Source organism: Schistocerca gregaria, chromosome 1 (assembly GCF_023897955.1).
Source record: "Schistocerca gregaria isolate iqSchGreg1 chromosome 1, iqSchGreg1.2, whole genome shotgun sequence".
NCBI classification, from domain to species: domain Eukaryota; kingdom Metazoa; phylum Arthropoda; class Insecta; order Orthoptera; family Acrididae; genus Schistocerca; species Schistocerca gregaria.
In genome coordinates, this window is record NC_064920.1 from 374942412 (window position 1) to 374966929 (window position 24518).

Genomic DNA, 24518 nt, shown 5'->3' on the forward strand with positions numbered 1-24518 from the left:
AAACCATTGGCTTCATCATAAGTATCAAAACTCCATACAACCATTACATTAGCAAATACCCACAACTGACAATCATGAGTAACATGTACGAGGGTCGGTCAAAAAGTAATGCCTCCCATTTATTTTCTACTTAAAAAAATTAAGTTAAGTGAAAAATTTGAATTTGGCGCCATTCCTCAAACCTTCTTCTGCAATCCACTGCAGTAGTAACTTTCTGTGTCAACAGGTGGCAGCACAGCAGAAGTTTGTAAGATGGCCGACATCGATGTTCGTTTGAGACAGCGTTGTGTGATTGAATTCTTGATTGCAGAAGGTGAAACGCCCATACGCATTCATGAAAGACTGAAGAAGGTGTATGGTGTTGTGACAGTGGATGTCAGCACTGTTAGACGATGGGTTCGCCGTTGTAAGGAAGCTGAAGGGCAAACACCGTTGACTGACGAAAAGCGGAGCGGCAGGCCGGTGAGTGCAGTGACTCCACACAACATTCAGCAAGTTGATGACATCATTCGTGGTGACCGTCGGGTGACTGCAGATGAAGTGTGTCGCATTATTTCTCTTAGTAAAGGCAGTGTGATCACGATTATTAAACAATTGGGGTACTCAAAAGTTTGTGCACGGTGGGTTCCAAGAATGTTAACCGATCAGAATAAAGAGGCAAGGAAAACAATAGCCTCCCAACACTTGCAGCGCTTCCGTTTGGAGGGAGATGAGTTTCTGAAAAAAATTGTGACCGGGGACGAAACATGGGTGCATTTTTTTGAACCCGAATCAAAGAGGCAGTCAATGGAGTGGCGTCACACAAGCTCGCCGAGGAAGAAAAAATTCAAAACTGTGCGATCGGCAGGGAAAGTTATGGCAACAGTTTTCTGGGATACAGAGGGTGTGATTATGGTTGATTTTTTGGAGCAGGGATGCACAATAAATTCTGTTCAATACGTCACAACCCTCAAAAAACTTAAAGCACGTCTTCAGCGAGTTCGCCCAACAAAATCAATGGCAGATGTTCTTCTTTTGCATGACAATGCAAGACCACACACCAGTCGTCACACCTCTGACGTGATTGTCAAAATTGGATGGGAAGTTTTGCCTCATCCCCCATACAGCCCTGACCTGGCACCATCAGACTTCCATCTGTTCGGGCCACTAAAAGAAGCTCATCGTGGGATTCATTTTGAAGATGAGGAGGCCGTCAAAACATCCGTGCGTCAATGGCTTAGGAAGCAGAGCTGTGATTTTTACCGTGCTGGGATACATGCCCTTGTTCAAAGATGGACCAAAACTGTAGAGATGGGCGGAGATTACATTGAAAAATGACAAAATGATCCTCAATGTTGTGGTTTTCAACCTATGTAATTGCATTTAAATTTCCTGACAATTAAACATAGAAAAAAAATAGGAGGCATTACTTTTTGACTGACCCTCGTACATATCAACAACCTCATATTACCAGTGGTTCTTGCCACACAGTATCCTGGTAGCTAAAGGATACTGTATGGCAGGAAGCACTGATAATACATTATAGCTGATTTGTACATGTGACTCTTGATTGATGAATGTGGCTATCTGAAAATGTACTGGCTGTATTATATTTCAATACTTACGATGAAAGCAATGGTTTGATAATAGACATTGTGCCCAAAACTAGTCATTGTAAATAAAGAATATTTCTCATCACAGATCTAATAGAAATACAAATAGTAGTTTTAATATTATTGATTTACTCATCACTAACCTCTGTTGCTAATAATATGTTTAGGGATGGGTCCTCCCACAACAGCCTTCACTTTACTTGAAGATTGGCTGTGGATTCCAATAGATGAGGTTCTGTATGTACTCCTTCTTTGGATGTGTCTCTGTACTTTCTTCAGGTCACAAATTAGATAGAATTAGTACCATGCCTATTCCGCAACATTACCTCTTAAGTTCTGAAGGTGTAGTTCTATATTGGTTAGTTGTTTTTTTAATTGGTGGGAAAGGGACCAAACTGCTTGGTCATCAGTCCCTTGCTCCTATTAAAATAATTCCACAAGAGAAAGAACAAAACAAAACGAGACATACAGCACAATGCCGAAACGATGGAAAAATCACAATAATGACAGAAATGCAACAAACACTACATGAACAGAAGAGGACAAGAAAATAGAGAGATGCAAGAGGTAGAAGAGATTAAAACAAGAAAGCAGATTACCATGGCTGGCTGACCACGAGAATAAAAAGGAGAAGCCAGCTACTCTACAACACATTAAAACCTTCAGCCTAAAAGCACTAGGGTAGAGAATACAGAGGGGCAAAGGACACGCACTATAACTTAGATAGGATGTTAAACCCACCCTCACGTGTAAAACATAAAAGCAAATCAGCCGATGAGGCGTAGTCAGCTAAAATTAATGGCAACAAGTCCAATAACCAAAGATTTCATCACAGGGCAACCAAAGAAGCACACCGCAACAGAATATGGGCCACCATCAACCAGGCGCCGCACTGACACTGAGGTGGGTCTCCACGGCACAGGAGATAGTCGTGGGTGACTCAAGTGTGGCCTTTGCAGAGCCGGCAGAGAACCACAGAGTCCCTGGCAGAGGCACACATGGAAGACTTCCACACTTTCATAGTCTCCTTAATGATACACCATTTGTTGTGCGTACTGTTAAGCCATTTTGTCTCCCAAATCTGAAAAACTTTGCAGCTTAATAACAAACGCAGGTCAGCTACAGGAATGCCGATCTCCATACTCGGTTTCCATGTAGTCTGTTTGGCCAGCCTGTTAACAAGTTCATTGCCTGGGATGCCGACATGTCCTGGGGTCTAAACAAATACCACTGAATGACTGGATCGTTCCAGGGCATATATGGACTTCTGGATGGTTGCTACCAAAGGATGACAAGGGTAGCACTGGTTGATAGCTTGGAGGCTGCTCAAGGAGTCAGTGCAGGGAAGAAATGACTTGCCAGGGCATGAGCGGATGTGCTCGAGAGCATGAGATATAGCCACCAGCTCTGCAGTGAAAACACTGCAGCTATCTGGGAAGGAGTGCTGTTCAATATGTACACTGTGAACGTAGGCGAAGCCAACGTGAACATCAACCATAGATTTGTCGGTGTAAACCACTTCAGAACACCGGTACATGTAAGGAATTGAGAGGAAGTGACAGCACAGAGCTGTGGGAGTAACTGAGTCCTCAGGGCCATGTGAAAGGTCCAGAAGAAGGCGCAGCCTAGGTATAAACCATGGAGATGTATGCAGATGGGCCCAGAAGGGAAATGGTAAAGGAAAGAACTCTAGTTCACACAGAAGGAATCGAGTACGAACTGTGATCGTAGCCATGACCTGGGCCGCCAATGCGGGAGATGAACTGCCGTGGATGGGAAAAGGAGAGAGTAATTCAGATGCTCAGGAGAACTACGAAAGTGTGCAACGTAACTGGCAAGCAGTTGTGCACACCTAACTTTCAGTGGAGGGACTTCAGCCTCCACCAGGAAGCTGGCACAGCAACACCAGTACTGGAGGAGCAGTACAAAATGCAGAAGTCGTCTGCATACAGAGAAGGTGAGACCGACGACCCTACAGCTGTTGCTAGACTGTTAATGGCAGTCAAAAGTAGACACACACTCAATACAGAGCCCTGCAAGACTCTATTCTCCTGGATGTGGGGGGTACTATAGGAGGCACCAACTTGGACACAGAAAGTACGGAGCAACTGGAAGTTTTGATGAAAAATCGGGAGCAGACCACGGAGACCCCACTCATACAAAGTGGCAAGGATATGATGTCACCAGATTGTGTCATAAGCTTTCCGTAAATAAAAAACGACAGCAACCAGGTGTTTGTGCCTGAAAAAGGCTGTTTGGATGGCAGACTCGAGGGAAACTAGGTTACCAGTGGTAGAGCAACAATAGAGGAAACTGCCCTGACATGGAGTCAGTAGGCCCTGTGATTCTAGGAGCCAACACAGCTGCCGACTTACCATACATTCTAGCAGCTTACAAATAATGTTGGTGAGGCTGATGGTCTGATAGCTATTCACATCAAGCGGGTTTCTACCAGGTTTGAGCAATGGAATGATGATGCTCTCCTGCCACTGTGATGGAAAGACACCATTGCACCTGATCCAATTGAAGATGATGATGAGATATTGCTTGTAGTCCGATGAGAGACATTTAATCACTGTGGATCCGATCTGGACAAGGAGCTGTGTAGGGGCAATGTGCAAGGGCACTGATGAGCTCCCACTCAGTAAATGGAACATTATTAGGTTCACTGTGACATTCAGTGAACGAGAGGAGATTCCCTTTCATCTGCCATTTGAGGATGCGAACGGCTAGGGGTAATTCTCCAAATGCGTTGATGTTAATGCCAGGGACACCTGTCAGGGTCTGGTATCCAAAAATTAGTGTAATTTTCATCTAGACCTGGGAAGGTCACATATGGCACCCAATGTACCTCTCCCAAGACTCCTGTTTCCATCTTTTTATAAGGTGGCGAACACAGGCACAGAGCCACTTAAAAGCTATTAGGTGCTCCAGGGAAAGGTGCTGCTTATGTCACTGTAGAGCTTGCCGATGCTCCTTAATTGCCTCAGCGATTTCTGGCTACCACCAAGGTACTGACTTTCGCCAGGGGCACCCTAATTAACAAGGAATCTCGTTTTCGCCCACAGGAATGATTGTCCTGGTGACTTGCTCAACCACAACATTGATGTTACCGTGTGTGGGAGATTCGATGGTGACAGCAGAGGTGAAAGCTTCCCACCAGTCGGCCTTTTTAAAAATCCATCTGGGTAGGATTCTGTGGGCATGACGCCGGGGGATTGACAGAAAGATGGGGAAGTGGTCACTCCTATACAAGTCATTGTGATCCCTCCAGTGGACAGATGGGAGAAGTATTGGGCTGCAAAGTGATAAATCAATGGTCAATTAAATGTGTGGGGGCCCCAGTATTTAAAAGACAGAGGTCAAGTTGAGAAAGTAAATTTTTGACATCTCTACCTCGGCCAGTAAGCACGGTGCCACCACACAAGGGGTTACAAGCATTAAAATCTCCCAAAAATAGGGAAGGGGTAGGGAGTTGATGAATCAGTTCGGCCAATACATTTAGGGGTATGCACCATCTGGAGGAAGATATACATTGCAGATGATTATTTCCTGTGTCGTCCTTACCCTGACAGCCACAGCTTCAAGAGTAGTTTGAAGGGGCGCAGGTTCACTACATACCGAGTTCAGGACACAGACACAAACTCCACCTGATATTCTGCATGCTTCTTGTAATATCCCCTACAGCCACGGAGAGCAGGGGTCCACATAGCCAGGAACCAGATTTCCTGGAGGGCAATGCAGAAAGCAGGTTGGTTGGTTGGTTTGGGGTGTAAAGGGACCAAACTACAGGGTCATTAGTCTCCCTTTTCCTAGCGCAAGCAAGGCTCAAGGTACAAAAACACCCAACATCATCACCCAAAAAGAAAACGAATGGAACAAACAAAAAACGGGGAAAACCTACACCACAAGGAAAAGTAGAAGAAGGTATTAAAACCATAGAGCATATGGTATGGGCTGGCTGATCACAATAATAAAAAGAGGATGAGCCACATGTAAAATGTCAACCCTAAAAAGACAAGGCACGATGAACACATGTATGGAAAAGACGACCACCAAGACAAACAAATGTAAAGTAAGTGCAACTGAGTTAAAATGGAGGGAGGGTGGCAACCTCAGAGAGAAGGCTAAATGCCCACCCTGAGATGGTACGATAAAAATACCCCTCATGAATAAAATGTAAAAACTAAATCTGCTGTTGAAGCACTGTCACCCAACACCGAAGATACGGTGCTGGGAAGGTTAAAAGTCCGCCACAGAGCGGCTAAAACTGGGCAGTCCAGCAAGATGTGGACGACAGTATATGAGCCACAGTGACACCAAGGTGGGTCCTCGTAATGGAGGAGATAGCCATGTGTCAGCCATGTATGGCCTATGCAGAGCCGGCAGAGAACCACAGAGTCTCTGTGAGAGGACCGCATGGAGGTCTTCCACAGATTCGTAGTCTCCTTAATCGCACACAGTATGTTGTGTGTACTGAGATTATGCCATTCCGTCTCCCAAAGCTGAAACACCTTGCGGCAAAATAATGATGGCAGCTCAGTAACAGGGATGGCGATCTCCAGAAGCGGTTTCCGTATAGCCTGTTGGCTAGTTCATTTCCTGGGAACTGACGTGGTCTGGGGTTCACTCAAACACCATGGAGTGACTGGACCATTCAAGGGTACAGATGGACTCCTTCATGATTGCTACCAAAGGATGGTGGGGGTAGCACTGGTTAATAGCTTGTCAGCTGCTCAAGGGGTCAGTATAGAGAAGAAACGACTCGCCAGGGCACGAGTGGAGCAAGAGAGATGGCTGCTAGCTCTGCAGTGAAAACACTGCAGCCATCTGGCAAGGAGTGCTGTTCAATATGTCCTCCATGAACATACGCGAAGCCAATGTGACCATCAGCCATCGACCTGTCAGTATAAACCGCTTCATGGTCCTGGCACATGTCAAGAATCGAGAGGAAGTGACAGCAGAGAGCTGCAGGGTTAAATTGATCCTTAAGACAATGTGAAAGGTCCAGGCGAAGCTTCGGCCTATGTGTACACCATGGATGTGTACGTGAATGGACCTCGAGTATAGGTGGTAACCTCGAGTATAGGTGGTAAAGGCAAGGACTCCACTTCAGGCAGAAGAGATGGGATGTGAACCACAATCTTAAGACCAGACTTGGGCCGCTTATGCAGGAGATGAACCGCTGGGGATGGGAAAAGGGGATGGTAATTTGGATGATCACGAAAACTATGAATGTGTGCAACATAACTGGCGAGCAGTTGTGCACACCTAACCTTCAATGGAGGGACTCCGGCCTCCACCAGGACGCTGGTCACCGGACCCGTCCTAAAGGGTCCTGTTGCCAGTTGAACGCCACAGTGGTGCACTGGGTAGAGTAAACACAACACTGAGGGTGCCGCCAAACCATAAACCAGACTCCCATAGCCAAGGCTGGATTGAACAAGGGCTCTGTAGAGCTGCAGCAACATAAAGAAATCTGCACCCCAGTTACTGTTGCTCAGGCAGCAGAGGGCCTTGAGGCACTTCAACTGACAAAGATGAGAAAGCCACGTCAGTTTGGCGTCAAAAATACAGTCCTACGGATTGATATGTCGCCACTACAGTGAGTGGAGCATCATTAAGGTAAATTTCTGGTTCCAGATGAACAGTACGACACCGCCAGAAGTGCACGACACACAACTTCGCAGCTGAAAACTGGAAGCCGTGGGATGGAGCCCATGACTGCACCCTGTGGTTGGCTCCCTGTAGGTGCTGCTCAGCAACACCGGTACTGGAGAAGCAATACAAAATGCAAAATTCGTCTGCATACAGAGAAGGTGAGACTGACTACCAGACAGATGCTGCTAGACTGGCCACTAAAAATAGAGATACACTCAATACAGAGCCCTGAGGGACCCCATTCTCCTGGATATGGGGGGGGGGACTATGTGAGGCACCAACTACGACGCGGAAAGTATGGAGCGATAGGAATTTTTGGATAAAAATCGGGAGCAGGCCACAGAGACCCCACTCATATAACGTGCAAAGGATATGATGTCGTTAGGTCAGGTCGTAAGCCTTTTGTAAATCAGAAAGATGGCAAACAGGTGTTGGCATCTGGAAAAGGCTGTTCAGATGGCAAACTCGAGGGAAACTAGATTATCAATGGTAGAGCGACCCTGGATGAAACTGCCCCGGCATGGAGCCAGTTGGCCACGCGACTCCAGGACCCAACACAACTGCTGACTTACTGTATGTTCTAACACCTTACAAACAACATTGGTGAAGCTCATGGGCCGATACCTATCCACAAGTGGGTTTTTACCGTGTTAGAGCACTGGAATGGTGATGCTCTCCCATTTGGCGATGGAAAGATACTCGCACCAGATCCGGTTAAAGATGACAAGGACATGTCGCTTGTAGTCGGACGAGAGATGTTTGACCATCTGACTGTGGATCCGATCTGGCCCAGTAGCTGTGTCGGGACAATGTACAAGGATTCTGAGGAGCTCCCACTCTGTAAGTGGAGCATTAAATGGTTCACTGTGACGTTCAGTGAACAAGAGGTCTTTCCTTTCCATCCTCCATTTGAGGATGCGAAATGCTGGGGGAACATTCCTTGATGCCGAGGCTAGAATATAGTGATGAGCAAAGTGCTCAGCAATTGCGTTTGCATCAGTAGATAACACGCCATTGGTGTTAATGCCAGTAACACTTATCGGGGTCTGGTACCCACAAACACATCTGATCTTCGTCCAGACTTGGCAAGGTTACGTACGGCACCCAATGGTCAAGACATACCTCTCCCAACACGCCTGTTTCCGTCTTTTTATAAGCTGGAGAGCACAGGCATGGAGCCGTTTAAAAGCTATTAGGTGCTCTAGGGAATGGAGCTGCTTATGTCACTGTAGAGATCGACCACATTGATGGTACCACGTGGGGAACATTCTATGGACAGCAGACGTGAAAGCTTCCCAGTCTGCTTTGTTTAAAGGTTTAAAGCCCACGTTGGTAGATGTCCGGGGAAATGTCACTGGGGGAGTGACAGGAAGATGGGAAAAAGGTGACTACCACCCTAGTCATCGTGGGCTCTCCAGTGGACAGATGGGAAAAGTCCTGGGCTGTAGAGGGATTATTCAATGGCCAAGTAAGTGCCATGAGCTACACTGAAATGTGTGGGGGCCCAAGTATTGAGGCTTCATAATGGTTCTAATGGCTCTGAAGCACTGTGGGACTTAACTTCTGAGGTCATCAGCCCCCTAGAACTTAGAACTACTTAAACCTAACTAACATAAGGACATCACACACATCCACGCCCGAGGCAGGATTCGAACCTGCTGACGGACTGAAGCGTCTAGAACCGCTCTGCCACCATGGCCGGCGAGGTTTCATATGTAGAAAGGAGTCCCCACCAGTTCTGCTACAGACAAAAAACCAAGGCGAATGTGGCTCTCTCCATTCCGTAGCCCTACGTTCCTCCCATGGTTTAGCGAGGGAGGGAAATGATTTAGGGTCATGTCAGCATTCTATTCGATCTTGCCCTTGTTAGAGACTGCTGGTGCCATACTGTCACTAGCAAGAGATAACTCAGTCCACTTCATTGCGGGTCAACCACCCTGATGCCACCCACTCTGATCAGGGGCTCTCCCCACGGGTGCCACCCAGCCACAGCAAAGGCCACCTGGCATGATAGCCGTTGCCAGGAGTCTTGATGCCCCAGAAAGACAGAGATCTACTCCTTGGCATACTTGGGGAGTTTACAGCTCAGGCATCAGCACTGCAATGCTTGTGTTGTCAGGGGGGCTACCACGAAATGGGTAAATGACAGCTCCACCACAATGGACTGGCTACCGTGCTGGATATTGGGCACAGAGAAATCAAATACTGCCATGAGGGCGAAAGAGGACAAGAGACAACAGAAGAAAATGACATATCCCGGGAAGTGCCCTCGCCCAAATAGTTGAATTGCAGGTGAAGATTCAAACCATGACAAGAGGTTCAGGAGACTGAATCTAAGGGCACTATGGGTAACTCATGCAGCACATAAGGCATCCTTCCCATATGGCCCGCACTTCTGTAGAATTTGGAAAGTGGCAAGTTGAACCATAAAATGGGACCTGAACTTACAGGGCCAAATAGTGAGAGACTCCTTTGTCACCTCTTACAACAGGCATGGATACCTCGGGCCTATTCTAACCTCTGGACTCACAGGGGGACAGAAAGCAGGTGTAAAGCTTAACAGTTGTTGTAGCTCAGCCAGGTGGTGGAAGAAACCATTGCAATTCCACTGGAGAATGACATTATTGTGAGTCTGAGAAGGCATGAAGCACGCAAAGAGGCATGTCACGCCTCAGGGTCACCTGCTGCCGCCGACTAAGTATTTGTATCCATTCCTATTGCGGATGAGACATCAGTAACATCCAGGCCCACAGGAGATGCTAAGATCTCCACCACATTCTCAGATGCAGAAATGGTAGGGAGTGGCAGTGTTGGGACCACTGGAAGACCTCATTTCATACCAGTCTTCTTCTTGGTTTGCTTGTCCTCTTACTTCTCTTTAGGGACTTGCTGGGAGGACTGCTCTGAAGTAGATTCAGGCATGGAGGAAGACCGTGGAGCTCTTCGTCCAGCAGCTCTTGGCTCTTTTAGCCACTGGCATGTGTCCGCTGTGGCATTAGTAGAGACCTTGGAAGAAAGTGTCTCAAGGGACCCCATCCGCACGAGGAGTGGCGGACACTGTTGCTTTTCCAGCTGGGGAGAGGGAACTGACGTCCGCTGCATTTGAGAGGGGGGGGGGGGCGCCATTGCTCCCAAAGTAGGTGCTTTGGGGGCAGTGGAAGGAGATTTCCCCCTACCAACAAGGGGTGAATGTATTCTGGCAGCCTGGAGGGCCCACTGTTCATGGCACAGAGTGGGTAACTACTGGCACTTGTGATGGTGATGTGGAAGTAGCTGCACATCATACGTGGACGTTAACTGAATGGGGTGTAATCATTCAAATTTACACCTAGCCTCTTGGTAAGTCAACCAGTCCAGGGTGTTGTACTCCACGATTTTCCACTCCTTTTGGAGTACTGTGCAGTCTGGCGAGCAGGGGGAGTGCCGCTCTCCACAGTTGATAGAAGTTGGAAGTTGTGCACATGAAGTGTCTGGATGCAGTGGACGTCTGCAGTCTCGAAATGTGGCGTTGGAAGTGCAGCGGGAAGACGTGCCCGAAATTCCAGCACTTAAAGCACCACATAGGGGAAGGGATGTATGGTTTAATGTCATAGCAATAAACCATCACCTTGACATTTTCAGGCAATGAATCACCCTCAAAGGCAAAGATGAAGGCACCAATAGCAACCCTGTTGTCTTTAGGTCCCCTGTAAACGCACCAGATGAAGTGAACACCCTGCCATTTCTTGATTGGCGGTGAGCTTGTCAACAGACTGCAAGAGGAGGTCACGATGAAAAATTATCCCCTGGACCATGCTGGGGCTTTTATGGGCAGTAACAGAAACAAGAATATCACCCAACCGGTCACAGGGGAGTAAAGCCTAGGATTGGGCTGGGGATGCTGCCTGAATCAAGAATGCACCGTTTATCACCTTGGACAGCAGTGTCACTTCCCCAAACTTATCCTCAAGATGTTCAACGAAAAACTGAAGCTTCGTAGACAGAAAGGAGTCCTCAGCCATTCTGTTACAGACTAAATACAAAGGTGAATATAGCTCTCTTCTTTCTGTAGCCCTATGTTCCTCCCCGTCTTGCCTTTCTTAGAGATTGCTGGTGCCGTCCGGTCACCAGAGAGAGATGACTTGGTCCACTTCATTGCACGTCATCCGCCCTGATGCCAGCCACTACGATCAGGGGCTCTCCCCATGGGCACCACCCAGTCACTGCAAAGGCCACCTGGCAAGATAGTTCGTCATTTATTGATCACTGTCTCAACATACAAACATTACAAAATGGCTGGCCAGTGTCTTGTTGACATAACAGAAAATCCACTTAGGCAGCTTTCTTTGAAGGGACGTCCCATTATATAAACGAATCCACACTAGAAAGCTGTCATATGACTGCAGATCTTTAACTGCTTAACATCAGCAAGGAGATCACATAAGGTAACAGTGAGGAATCGGGTAACACTGATGTGCTGAACTACATGCCATACTCTCTGTGTAGATTATATAGTATTTCCTCATACAGCAGATTTCCAATTAGTTTATATGCACAGAACTGGCCAGATGTGCATGAATGTATCCAAGGAGCAGAAAAGAGGTAATGATTTGACTGACTGCATTTTCTTTAGTCTCTTGCATAACAGTTTTAAGTGATGGTAAGTAAAGTTAGTATACCTTTACTTGCTTATGCAGCACTGCAAATGCCCTCTTGGTGGAGGACAAAACCTCTCAGCACATAATCATCAATAATTGGAAAAAGTCTGTCTTGTCAGCAAATGCAAAAATGTCTTCTCTGCGCCAAGAGCTTGTTTTTTCATATGAGTTCTAAACCAGTTTAGGACCAACTGTAACGTAAAACTGTGTTAATGGTGATTTATTTATTGTCTTGTTATGGCAGAGGAGTGGCAATGGCCTTGCTGCAGTGGATACACCGGTTCCCGTCAGATCACCGAAGTTTAATGCTGTCGGGCGTGGCCGGCACTTGAATGGGTGACCATCCGGGCCGCCAATCACTGTTGCCGTTTTTCGAGGTGCACTCAGCCTCATGATGCCAATTGAGGAGCTACTCGACCGAACAGTATCAGCTGTGGTTAAAGAAAACCATCATAATGACCGTGAGAGCAGCGTGCTGGCCATATGCCCCTCCTATCTGAATCCTCAGCTGAGGATGACATGGCGATCAGGTAGCCCTGATGTGCCACTTGTGGCCTGAAGACGAAGTGCTGCTGCTATGGTAGAGGACCTCCAACAACTGGGGAAGCTACTGAAGACAAAATTCAAAAAATTTTCAAACCAAGGAAGGAGCACTGTTGGGCTGCAAGCTCAGATAGTACAAAGATTGGGAAGGAAATCAGCCAAATCCTAGTCAAAAGAATGCTGACACTTGCCATGAGCTATTTCTGGAAACCCTGGAAAAGTTAAATATGCATAGAAGCATGGAGATTTAAACAATAATCTTCCTGAATGTCCACTGTATTACCATTCCATCACCTTGCTAGGTTTTCAGTTATTACTTTGTCACTGGCTTTCCCCGTCAGTGGGGACAGATATTAAAATCTAGATGGTAAGATACTGACTATGGCAACGTATTTTCTTGAAAAATTATAACATTAAATGGATGTGTTACTACTGTACTCATAAGCAAGTAATGTGTGAGCACCAGGCTCAACAGAAGTGACATTCCTGATAAATCCATTACCGGAGTGATGATTCTGGCATTTGTGTTATATGACTCGTGCAGAAACACAATGGGAAACATAAATCATGATGGTCAGCTGCAATGTGAACCTGGTTCTTCCCAAACATGGGTCTAGTGCCTAAATCTCTTTACTATCTCATGAGGGGCTGAAAGATAACATGAAGACATGCATGTGGCATTGGTGCAAGTTTACAGGCATGTAATCAGTTTCCTGCACATACTGGAGGGAGTGCAAGGGACATAGCAGCATGTTCGTGCTCCAGGAGTCAATAGTGTGCAGTGATGCAGTGTAAAATTTTGTTTTATAAGTTATTAGGTGCAAATTGTCTGTAAATCAAAGAACACTGTGCAACAGGGAGCAACCAAATCAGGCAATACAGTTGTAGATACCGACTTTATATTCGGTCATCTTGGTTTAGGTTTCTCTAAATGATTTAAGGCAAAAGGGGGTGACAGTTCCTTCAGCAAAGCCTAAGCTGACCACCTGGCCTATCTACATGCAAACATATTTATATCTAAAAATAAAGATGCTGTAACTTACCAAACAAAAGCGTTGGTATGTTGATAGGAGACAATAAAAAACACACAAACACACACACAAATTTCGAGCTTTCACAACCCAAGGTTGCTTCATCAGGAAAGAGGGAAGGAGAGGGAAAGACGAAAGGATGTGGGCTTTAAGGGAGAGGGTAAGGAGTTATTCCAATCCCGGGAGTGGAAAGACTTACCTTTGGGGGGGGGGGGGGGGGGGGGGTGAAGACAGGTACACACTCGCGCACGCACACACACACGCGCACGCACACACACACACACGCGCGCACACACGCACACACACACACACATCCATCTGCACATATACAGACACTGGCAGACATATGTGTCTGTATATGTGCGGATGGATATGTATGTGTGTGCGAGTGTACACCTGTCTTTTTTTTTTCCCACTAAGGTAAGTCTTTCCACTCCCAGGATTGGAATGACTCCTTACCCTCTCCCTTAAAGCCCACATCCTTTCATCTTTCCTGATGAAGCAACCTTGGGTTGTGAAAGCTCAAAATTAGTGTGTGTGTTTTTTATTGTCTCCTATCAACATACCAACGCTTTCATTTGGTAAGTTACAGCATCTTTATTTTTAGATATATTTTTCCCATGTGGAATGTTTCCCTCTATTATATATGTTGCAAACATATTTACATATTCTGTGTGTGTGTGTGTGTGTATTTTGAGCTATTTATTTCCACTGTATTACAATGAAAAATAATTTATCGTTGTGAGATGATCCCTGGATGAACACATGAATCAAATAAAATGTATTTCTTTGGGCTCAGTATAACATACCTTAGAGCTACAAAATGTCCTCTTGTTCGGGACAAATAAAAGGTTCTTATGGTACACCAATTTACCACAACAGGTAATCTTAGCACATTTTGAATTGCTAAATTGTGAGTGTGCATCACTTTTCACAAGTTGCTTGTCTTGTTCATGAAAACAAGACATTGCATAATTCTAATATTTAAAACATCACAAAGGATTGGAACAGCAGGGGTGTGCTGTCAGACGAGTAAAATCAACTTTCATATGTCCTGGCAGAATGAGTGATTTGAAAGTAAGTACAAGAAAAGCTGCCTGTTTCTTTCCCCATCTACTCCTACAATCCAGTTCAAATTACAAATAACGCCTTTGACAATGTTCAACATCTTGCATACATTACTCTACCCATGAATCATTTTTGCAAATCCTTTGCATATGACAATACAGTTAACAACATTTAGTGTGTTGAGACTTCTGGGCAGTAATTAGATGTTACATCAGTCTATCACGTTTTGAAAGAATGTTCCATTGATGCAAGTAGCAGTCTATGGAAGGAGCTCTGGTTTTCTGTCTTAGACTAAAACAAGTAAAATGTGTCAGATAGTTTCACAGTCATCCCCTCCCCCCCTTTATAATACACACATTCAAATCAATTAAGCCAAAGGCCTCAGTCTATGAAATGCACAATATTGCACTGTTTTGAATAGACCCCCCAACTGTTTCACAATTCTTTGGTGTCATGTGTACTGCAACTGAACATCCCTTTGCTATACAACTTAACATCCCTTTCCTATAAAGTACAGTGAATGGCACAGCTCAGTACTTATGGCATATTTTCCATACAACTTCAGATTTCCTGGCTGCTTTATGGGTTTGATTAATTTATTTCATTGTTTTCATGGGTATTAATATCCCTGGATCTTTCAGCTTGACACATCTTGAACCAGCCCTGAAAGATTGGCCTAATTGGTGAAGGTGAATGTTTGCAATCAGCATGAAATCTTTGTGTGAATCCCCATCTTGAAATAATTTTCAGTCATTGTTACAAATGAATGTTTCACCTGGACAAGAATCCATATGAAGAGCATATAACTCATTTTTTCTTCAGTGAATTTTACAGAGATTTGCACTCATCTTTGATATCTGAATGACTGAGCCATGATTCCCACTGCCAAAACACACACAGTATTTAACTGTCATACTCAACAGTTGTTACTAAAACATGCCCCCTAGTTTACAGTATTAGAGGATTGGTGGCACTGACCAGCCCTAAGTGGAAAAACCTTTTATTTGTCAAGTCTGAACTCAGGCATGAGTCTCTGAGGTGTTTGCTATTTGGCAAAAGCAGTTTATTAAATTCTACAGGTGTAGATAGTGTCACTCCTCAGAAACTTTGGCAAATACTGACCACATCCTTTTCTCAAGCAACCAACCAGTGATAAATGTATTGTGATTATAACACAATACTTCACTAGCCATGATCAAAATGCATGCATCAATGATTGCTGATACGGGAAGGTAGCCAAAACACAAGCAGTAACTTGTAATCTGCATGTTATTGACACACCTGCCCACCTATTGGAGAAAAACTGCGACTGTCAAAGTGTTTTCATACTAATCTGATCACACAGTCTCTTTTGTTACTAGGTTCCCCTCAACTGTCTTTGCTAATTTTTTCTTCCTTATTTCTGTTCTGTATTTCACTTTTTGTGTCATCAACTTTGAGATTGCTAATATTACTTATTTCTATGACAATCAGTGCTGCAGTTTGATTTTTCAATGCTGTTATTAAATAAAGCGGAGCATTACATACATTAAAAGACATAAGTATAGTTGAGAAAAAAGTTGAGATGCTCTGCGAGAAAAATTGAAACAGACAGAGAGAATTATGCACGATACTTCTCAATTTGTTAAACTACAGACCTACCTTGCCACAATGATATTCAATTATTTCATTATTATTTATTATTTTTCTAATTTATCATTGAATCCCTGTACAATTCCTTATATTCCCATATAATTCTGGATACCTCTTTCTTGGTATGAATGATGAAAATAACCATGAGCAGTTAAGGCATCAAGACCGCAAACATGATTGGGAAACAAAACTAAAGTTGCACTGGAAGAACCTGATGTATGATAAAGTTCATAACATACACACAATATTTCTAATATCCGGCTGTTTTGCAGTACAACTTTCCTGAATTTACCTCATCATTTCGTTTATTTATTCTAAAATATGTTAAACAAGGAGCAAATATTAGCCTTCATTTTGTATTTACATTAACTGTCTTTGCCAACTCACAACTAAACCGCAATCTTACAATCCAACCTAGACCTTGAACAGTACAGATAAATGTACCACAACCAAGATAAGGAAGGGTGTTTGGGACACTATCACAAAGCAGTGACACCACGCAAATTTTCATCTCCACAATGTTTGTATTTTCTTTTCATTTTTTATAATGGTTTAGATATCATTTCTTTCATGATGGTGCCCTTAGCACTGGGGTCATTCCATACCAAACTGAGCCTGAGGCTTATTTTTTGAAAAAAATGCCAAGTTTAACAATGTTATAGTTTTTCGAATCTACAAAAGTTGAATTTTACTGTCCTGAAAAAATTATAAAAATTACATAATTAGCTGAGGAAATATAGTTAAACAAAGTTGGCGATTCTACAGATGAGGATGAAAAACAAAAGGTTTGCTTTTTGTTTTGGTAGCTGTTTAAATTTGGGTTGCAGCGATTGTTGATGTTTTAATTGTTAAATTTCAAGAGCAGAATCTTTATCTTACTGGCAAACTTCAGTTTTTAAAGAAAGGTAAGTTATTAAGTATGCAGCTAATTCACAAAAGTTACTATGTATTTAGTGTTCCACCTGTGACAAAAAAACATGAAAAAGTTTACCTTCTAACTCAGCAATTATAGTAATTCTATACATTTTAGGTTAGAAGTAAGAAAAATAAATAAAAACATCCAATGAATCATAAGGCACCTTCTAAGTTGTGAACGATCATTTATAAATGTTTAAAGAAATTGTGTCCCAACATGACAGTTTTGTGGATGTTACTCAAATCTAAACCATTTAACACTTCTTGTTATTGTTAAGTTAAATTGGTTGATATAACAAGTGCTTTGATGGTTTACACTAAATAAAAACTTACTGTTTATTCAGAAAATGAGGAAAACAACATCAGCAGAGTGTATGAGAAAACTTCGAGAAAAACTGAAGAAAGATACCAGCAAGTACAACGTCCATAAAGAAAAAGAGAGAGAGCGGGATAAAAGAAGAAGGGAAAATATGAAGATGAAGGTATCCTCCAGCGAAAAATCTTTATTGGAATATCAAAAGAAGGAAGCTGAAACAAAAAGAAAGTACAGACAAACTAAAATCCATATTGATTGAAGATTAGTCTGAGACCTGTATTTCCCAGTTAGGATCATATAAATGTCCTCAGTCCCTTGGCAAAGCTGTTTCTCGGGTGAAGAAGGTACTTCCCTCAAGCTCCTCAAAAAAAAAATCAGCAGTAATAAAAAAAAGCTTGTAAGTGAAACCTTACCTAAAAAGCCAGTAAAGCAGATTTTCCCAGTAGTGAAGAAAACATCTCGTAAACTTATAGGTGATAATCTGCTCAAAATACAAAATTTTTTCACAAATGATGAAATCAGCAGGCAGACACCTGGTATAAAGGATGTAAAGTCTATTGTAGACCATGAAACTGGGAAAAGAGTAAGCTTGCAGAAACGTCACATGAATATGACAGTTAAGGAAGCATATTTTTCTTTTTAAGCATGACAATCCAGATATTGATATCAAGATTTCAAAATTATACGAGTTGCGGCCTAAAAATGTTGTTCTAACGTCTCAAATGCCTCACAATGTATGTGTGTGCAGATATTATGCTAACTTCAACTTCATCATTGAAACCATTCACAAAGAAATAGCTAGTTTCACTGCTACTCACACTCACCTTATGAATCTTGTTTGCTGTGATGTAGGAAGCGAAATATGTGTGACAAGTCAATGCAAGAAATGCATCATGAATTTGCACACATTAATAGATGGAAGTTTGATTTGTGTGACATAATATCTTGGAGAAAATGGACCAAACATGAGTGTCACCCTAAACAGACTACTACCAGTGGAACACTTTGTGGAGCTCTCTCTGAACTTCAGTCCCAACTAAAAAAGTTCAAGGAGCACTTCTTTGTCAAAAGGATGCAATCTCGAGCTTTCAAGACTGCGAAAGCATCAGTTAGTGATGATGAAGTGATATTGCAAATAGATTTTGCAGAAAACTATGTAGCACTGGCACAAGATGAGATACAAAGTGCCCACTGGAGTCATACACAGATTACAGTGGTCACTATTTGTGTTTGGATGAAAACATGGCTAGTCATTTGCAATTGTGAGCGAAGAACTGCGCCATGACAAGCACTCAGTTTATGCATGTTTGAAGATTATAAAAAGTAAGCTGAAACAAGAGTTTCCCAATTTGACCTCGATACGAATTTTTCTGATGGTTGCGCAGGTCAATTTAAGAACAAATTCACCATTTCTAACCTCTGCTACATGATGCAAGACTTTGGAGTGTCTGGAGAATGGTTTTTCTTTGCAACATCACACGTGAAAGGTGCAGTGGAAGGCATTGGAGCTGTAACAAAAAGGGCTGTTTGGAATAAAGTTAAGCAAAGAAAAGTCATCATCAGCAATGCACAGGAATTTTTAGACTGTGCCAAATCATCTGTTTCTGGAATAAACTTTCTTCTTCTGACAAAAGATCATATTGATGAAAACAGAGACCTTCTGGATGGACGATGGAAAGATGTTAAAAAAATAAAAAGATATTCGCAGCAAGTATTACTTCAACGGTTACAATACCTGTAACCCAGTATGTGGTAGAACTTTCCTAAAATCAGATTTAGAGAAAGTGGAGGTTTTTCCACTTTCGCCCAACATATATTCACTAATCTACACAGATTCTGAGATGAGTGATGAGGACTCATATCCTGATGTCCTGTTGACACCCAATTCCCAAGAAGTTACAGGTTCAGAACCAGCTGCGGAACAAATCATGCCACGAACATTTATTTTAGCTGAGTTCCAAACTGTAAGAAAGAAATCCACTACATACAGATATGCTCTGCAATTGCATAGAGACGTGTAGAAGACAATGGGGAAATACAGATTATGTGTATGCGATCTGTTGGGGGACTCAGCAAAGGTATTTAAAGCTGACGAGCAGGATGTATCCAACATAGAGTTTAAACAAGTTATTGCTATTCTCCCGAATCCAAATGTCAAACATGTTAGGGACACCTTATATTATGAGTTTCCCGGCAATTTAGACATTTTCGAAAGTGGGTGAGAGGTCAAGCGTATATTTTTTCGAAGTGGTACATTCTTCAAGTGAAATAATTAAGTACTCATAACTGTAAACTAATACTATACCAAAATTTATATTATTTATAAGCAACAAAAATGTTTTACAAAATTATTAAAGTGCCCTCTAAGTATATGTTACCTACTGATTCATATGGAACTGACATAATAAAATCAGTTTAAATAAATAAATAAGTAACAGATTGTACTTCACATGACTCCCACCCATGACAATTCCTTGTCCCACCCGTGACAGTCTGTGCTTGCAATTATTGTAAGTAAGTATTACTAATCTAATATTTATTGAGATTATGTCACATGGAGAATTGTTTTATTAACGTGAATATTTTCAAAAGAAAATAAGTGCATAAATCACAGAATTCTTCTAAAATGTTGGTGGTTATTTAATGCTACGTCTATTTGCTGTCCCACCCATGACAAAGTTTTAAAGATGAATAACAGCTCAATTTGTAACTTCTGACATTTAGATTTAAAGGGATTTAAATTATTTGTAGGGCAACCAGTCAATCTTTACTTTATTTCTATTTATACTTAATGTTATATCAGCATCTGACTGTTGAAAAACGTAGTGCAACTGTCCCATCTGTGACAATGGAATCCCACTTGGTAATCGAAAAGGCACATTATTACACTGAGTCAAGGAACTTCTGCCCATGTACATCATCACTATAACCTAAACATTACCGATGGCTATCTATGTGATAAGAACAAACAAAAGAAAGTACCTCAATTATATATTTAGTAGACCATTACTTTAGTAGCAGAATTTTGAAAGCATAGGAAATGCATGGGACTTCATACAATAGTGTAAAATATCTGTTAACGCAAATAATACACTCTCTATTATGGAAAAGACAAATCATTTATGTACTTCAATTTTACTGTTAAATTTTCGGCACTTTATATGTGTGACTCGACGTTGCACTAAATGTGTCTGAGTAACTAACAAATAAAGGATGCAGCTTCTTCTGTTTTACAACATAAAAAAGTATGGATCGGATTCCAAATCGTGGAAACTAACGGCAACTATTATAAATTTAAACGGCTTCTTGATATTGCATCAGTGTTGCCTGTGAGACTCATTGCATGTCCGGTTATCAAAAATATCACAGATAAATGTCAGCAACATACGTTATATCGCTACGACTAAATATCATACCAAATATTTCCAGCTTAGCACCGGACCCTGATACCAAGATCCGATTCAAGTAGTCGGAATTGCGACTATCAGGCTGGCTCCTGAAAGCAGATTAACACACTGAATGGTTCTACGAAACGCAAACATAAATGTTATAAATTTGTTTCCGCGTAACAATATCATATGTTTCGTATTTACTATTTACCAAGCTACTCCCAGCTATTAAATGACGTAGTGGCTTCGCGCTCTTATCTTTCTGAAACTGATTCGCATACTTCAATCTTTGAAGTATCATCAGAGCATTGTGCCTTCGTTTCTTCTGTTACCCTCAAGAATTTCTTTTATGAGAGCACTGATGTATATTTCAACAATTACAAATACCCTTGACAACAAATTAAGTTGTCACGTCCCGACTTTCGCAGTTTGACCAATGCATACATCGAATACCACGTACTTCCAAAATACGTGTCGAAATTTATTATCACAACAGCACAGTCAGATCCGAAGCACTGACAATATTCGAGAAGTTTTTGACCAAGTGTGAAAAATTAAAAACTTAGTTGGGGACGGTGTTAAGCTGGGTTCACACACACAAGTAATGTGGCGCCACAACTTTTGGCTTTCCGTAGTGGCATTGTGATCTGCCTTCCACACAGGACACCACATATTCTGCATATTTGCGCAGCTTTCAATATGATGTCTATTGAAATCATATGAATGGGTATGAATATTCTAGTGCCGGTTATGACATTAGAGCTGCGACAAATGTTAAATACAAGGAAAAATAGATTTCGCACAGAGATAAATCAGGGGTCACAAACACATTTAAAACAGCTGCCACATTACTCTCGGGAGCTTTTTCCCGCATATAATCCACAATTAATACGATGCTTGGTCTCACAAATCACGAAGGTTACGGACACGCGTTTTTGGTTACATATATTACTTACTTACTCCTCGGCTCTACAGCCCGTGAAGGGCCTTGGCTTGCATCACAATCTCCTGCCATTCTATCCAGTCCATGTCTTTCCATCCTATGACACCCAGCTTTTTCATGTCTTCTTCGACTCTATCCACCCATCTCTTTCTGGGGTGTCCCCTCCGCCATCTGCCTCCAGCCTTGCCATCAAAAATCCTCTTACATGTTCTGTCTTCTTCCATTTTGATGAAGTGCCCTGCTTACAGCAGTTTTCTAATTTTAATGGTAGTGACAATGTCAGATTCTTCAATAAGGTGTTGTAGTTCTGCATTCGTACTAATCCGCCAACCTTCTTGAGCATATATTGGGCCATATATTTTACGTAGTACTTTCCTCTCCCATATGCTAAGGATCCTTTTCCTCATTTATAGTCATGGTACACGTTTCGACACCATACCTAACAACTGGCCTTATAATTGTTTTGTAAATGAGGATTTAGGATTTTCGTGATAGAAGTGAACTCCTAAGCATGGGTAATTTGTCTCAGTGATATTCGACCCTAAGTACTTGAAGTCTCTCACTCTTTCACACACCCTGTCGGCTATCCTGAGATTTCGTAGGTTTTGTTGGTTGGTCATTGCCATATACTTGGTCTTTTCGACATTGACTCTGAGGACAAGTTCCCTTGCACCATTCTCCAGTTGTTGATAGGCTTTGCCTAGCACAGCTGTGTTTTGTACGAGTAATGCCACATCGTCAGCGTAGGCTAGATACTGTAGTGAACGATTTAAGAAGGTTCCTCCTTTATTTTACTCTATCTGACTTACGACTTTTTCTAGGCAAAGGTTAAATAGCAATGAGGAGTTATTGTCACCCTATCTAAGTTCTTTCTTCACTACCACTTCTCTTGAGATTTTGCACTGTATTTTTACTTCACATTTGGTTTCGCTGAGGGTCATCATAGAAAGTTTAATGAGGTTCTTACGTATTCCAGCCTCTTCCATTACATTCTACAATGACACTCTTGAGATACTATCATAGGCTTGTTTAAAGTCGATATAAAGCTGGTGTATGTTAATTTGATGTTCGTAACATTTTTCAAGTAGTATGTGAATATCTGGTCAGTTGTTGAACTATTTCTTTTAAAGCCACTCTGATAGTCTCCAACTCTCTCTTCCACATATGGAGTAAGCCTATTGGTTAGGAATCTTAGAGAAAACTTTATATGTAGTATTTAGTAGGGAGATTCGTCAATAGTTTTGGCACTTTAATTTATCTCCTTTTTATGTATGGGGGCACATTATGGCTGTTTTCCACTCCTTTGGCATGCTCTCCTCTTGCCAGATATTCAGTATTATTTTATGAATTGTTTTCCACAGCGCTTTCCCACCATATTTGAGAAGTTCGCCCTAGATCTGATCTTCTCCAGGATTCTTATTGTTTTTTAAGGTCTTAATGGCTTGCATCACTTCCCCCAGTGTAGGTTCTGGTGTTAAAACCTCTGGTCCATAGTAAGTTAGTACCACCTGTTCCTCTAGTTCTAACCCTTCTAATTCTGAGTTCTGTTGCTCTTGGAAGTATTCTGCCCACCTGTCAAGTAATTTATTACTGTCCCGTATCAAATCCCCTTCTTTGTTCCTACACATATTTCTGGTGGCTTGGAACCTGGTCTTTCCTTCTTTAATCTTTTGGTAAATTTCACGACTTTCCTTCTCTTCTCCTAACTGTTCAATTTCTCCAGTTTTTTTCTAGTGCCCTTTTTTTCTGTCTACAGACCCTCTTCGCTACACAGTGCTTTTCATTATATTCATTCAGATTTGCTCGAGTTCTTCTCTGCAATTATTTCATTCATGCTATATTATGTTCCTCAGTTCTCCTCATACATTCTTTATCAAACCAATCTCCCTTCCTTTGAGCCCATTCATGTCCTAAAACCTCTCCAGCTGCCTCAAGGATTGCAGTCTTACATTGTTTCCACATTACTCGTGAATGTTCATTTGATGTGTCGGTCTCATTCTTAATCCCCTCTTCTATTATTATCTGATATGCTCTCTGTATTTCTTCTAACTTCAGTTTCTTAATGGCAAACCTCTTTTATGTGGCCTTTTTGTTTACTCAGTAATGAGATCCTTTGTTTTTATTTAATTCTCACTAGATGGTGGTCTGAATTGCAGTCATCTCCACATTGGCTCTTAACATCCATTATGTCTGATCTATGTCTCCGATCAATCCCTATATGGCCTATCTGATTTCTGGTTTGTTCATCTGGTGAAATGCATGTTTTTTTGTGTGGGAAACATGTACTGCCGACAATCATATTTTTGCTTATAGCAGAATTTACAGCCCCAAGTCCATTGTCATTCGCTATTTCAAGGAGGTCATGTCTTCCTATGGTTGGTTGAAAGGCCTCTTCCTATTTTTGCATTCAGATCTCCTATTAATATCTTGACATCATGTTTGAGAGACTGATCATACAGTTGTTCTACCTTGTTATAAAAGTCATCCTTTTGTTGTTCATCTGCCTCCTCTGTGGGTGTATGTACATTTATCATTGTAATGTTGAAAAATTTTCCCCTTAATCTTAATATGGACATCCATTCATTGATTGGTTGGAAGCACATCACCGCATCTTTCAGTTCTTTAGACACCACACAACCTGTTCCAAAGGTATTCATCTTCCCACCACTATAGAAGGTAGTGAAATTTCCTGGGTACATTATGTCGCTCCCCTTCCATCTAATTTCCTGGAGAGTCAATATTTTTATACTGTAGTTGTTTACTTGCATTAGCAGCTGACATCAGGCTCCAG

At 42.2% G+C, this 24518-nt stretch overlaps 1 protein-coding gene across 2 annotated transcripts in view; it reads right to left on the bottom strand.

Annotated features, from left to right (window-relative positions):
• The window catches only part of LOC126347270 (E3 ubiquitin-protein ligase sina-like), a 50916-nt gene extending 29571 nt beyond the window's left edge, over positions 1–21345 (bottom strand). Inside the window, exons 1-2 of one of the 2 annotated variants that reach the window (XM_050002257.1) lie at positions 20996–21345; positions 20378–20891 (exon numbers count right to left, since the gene is read on the bottom strand). The gene's annotated coding sequence lies outside the window, so the exon portion shown is untranslated. The remainder of the gene's footprint in view (positions 1–20377; positions 20892–20995) is intronic. The other variant, XM_050002256.1, reaches the window with a different exon arrangement.
• Between the last annotated feature and the right edge of the window lie 3173 nt (positions 21346–24518).